This window comes from Cucurbita moschata, unplaced genomic scaffold (genome assembly GCF_002738365.1).
Source record: "Cucurbita moschata cultivar Rifu unplaced genomic scaffold, Cmos_1.0 Cmo_Scf00251, whole genome shotgun sequence".
NCBI lineage: Eukaryota > Viridiplantae > Streptophyta > Magnoliopsida > Cucurbitales > Cucurbitaceae > Cucurbita > Cucurbita moschata.
In genome coordinates this window covers 8,724-11,012 of record NW_019268767.1, presented here as the reverse complement: position 1 = coordinate 11,012, position 2,289 = coordinate 8,724, and the positions used below count along the sequence as shown (strand labels likewise).

Below are 2,289 nucleotides of genomic sequence, written 5' to 3'. Positions count from 1 at the left end.
TTCACAATTACTGATGACGAGAGGTTTAGGATTTTTTAATGTAAAAATCGTGGGGATGTAGCTCAGATGGTAGAGCGCTCGATTTCGATGTGGAAAGTAGGGAGATCGATACCTTGCAGCTCCAAATGAATCGATCACTAAACTTATGAAATAATGAGATTCCATCTTTCCTTATTTATGAAATAATGAGGGATGTAATTCAGATAGTAGAGCGCTCACTTCTGATGTGGAAAGTACGGGGTTGATACCTTGCATCTCCAAATGAATCGATCACTAAATATATTATTACTTTTCAATTTTTTCTTATTTACGACATAATGAGTAGGGATAGTTTTTCATGTCACTATTATTGATGACGAGACATTTAGGATTTTGTAACATAAGAATCGTGGGGATGTAGCTCAAATGGTAGACCGCTTGCTTTGCATGCGAGAGGTACGGGGATAGATACCACGCATCTCCAAAATAAAACTATGTTATTAAATATATTATTGAAAATTATTTCTTTTCAATTTTTCCTTATTCATGACAGGTTGAGTAGCCATATTTCTTCATTTTCACAATTATTGTGGTCATGTAGCTTATGATGGGAAATTTAGGGTTTTATGATGCAAGAATTCGGGGGATGTAGCTTAGATGGTAGAGCTCATTTAGCATGCGAGAGTTAAGGGAATATCCCGCATCTCCAAAAGAAACTATTTGTTATTAATATTTTACTTCTATTCAACCTTTCCTTATTTATGACATAATTAGCGGAGATATTTTTTCATTTTCACTTGATGACGGGACATTTAGGGTTTTCTGATATAAGTATTGTGGGAATGTAGCTTAGATGGTAGATTGCTTGCTTAGCATGCGAGAGGTACGAGGATCGGATCGATACCCCATACCTCCAAAAGAAACTATTCGTTATTACTATTTTATTTCTGTTCAATTTTTCCTTATTTATGACATAATGAATAGCGTTATTTTTTTATTTTCACTATTGTTGATGACGAAATGTTTAGGATTTTGTGATGTAAGAATCTTGAGGATATAGCTTAGATGGTTGAGTGTTTGCATCCCATGTGAGAAGTACTGGGATCGATACCATGCATCAACAAAGGAAACAATTACTAAGTATATTAGTTCTTTTAAATTTTTCCTTATTTACGACATAATGAGCGGGGATAGTTTTTCATTTTCATATCATTGATGATGGGAAGTTTAGAGTTTTTTTTATGTAAAATCGTGGGAATGTAGCATGGGAGAGATACAGGGATCGATACCTCGCATCTCCAAAAGAAGCTATTCATTATTACTATTTTATTTCAATTAATATTTCCTTATTTATGACATAATGAGTAGCGATATTTTTTCATTTTCACTATTGTGAGTAGCGATATTTTTTCATTTTCACTATTATTCATGACAAGACGCTTAGGGTTTTGTGACGTAAAAATTGTAGAGATATAGCTTAGATGGTAAAGCGCTCGCTTTGTATGCGAGTTGTACGGGGATTGATAACCCGCCTCTCCAAAAGAAAGTATTTAATTTGTTATTATATTTTTTTATTTTCACAATTATCGATGCCCCGCATCACCAAACCAAACTATTTGTTATTAATATTTTGATATTTTTTTATTTTCACTATTATTGATGATGGGACATTTAGGGTTTTATGATATAAAAATCATGGGGATGTAGCTCAGATGGTAGAGCATTCGCTTTGCATGCGATAGGTATGGGGATCGATACGTCGCATCTCCAAAAATAAGACTATTTATTATTAAATATATTATTTCTTTTCTATTTCTTCATTTTTACTATTATTGATGACGGAAAATTTAGGGTTTTGTGATGCAAAAATTGTGGGGATGTAGCTCAAATGGTAGAGCGCTCGCTTAGCATGCGAGAGGTACGGGGATCGATACCCTGCATCTCCAAAAGGGAGAAATTATTTTTTTAAGCATGAATTAATTTAACATGTTATGTATAAGGTGGGTACGAGAGAAAAAGAAAAGATACTTATAAAAGGATTATTATATCATTATGGCTGACTAATGTCCCACAAGCACATATTTAAAGGGAATTTGATATATGATATATATAGCTGACTAATGTCCAAGCACATAGAGAGAGGGAATTTGATATATGATATATATAGCTGACTAATGTCCCACAAGCACATAGAGAGAGGGAATTTGATATATGATATATATAGCTGACTAATGTCCCACAAGCACATAGAGAGAGGGAATTTGATATATGATATATATAGCTGACTAATGTCCCACAAGCACATAGAGA

General features: G+C 33.6%; 1 non-coding gene across 1 annotated transcript; it reads left to right on the top strand.

Moving 5' to 3' along the window:
- Positions 1–1,852: 1,852 nt before the first annotated feature.
- On the top strand, positions 1,853–1,925 carry TRNAA-AGC. Its single transcript has one exon. It is a non-coding gene; the product is annotated as a tRNA-Ala (tRNA).
- Positions 1,926–2,289: the final 364 nt, after the last annotated feature.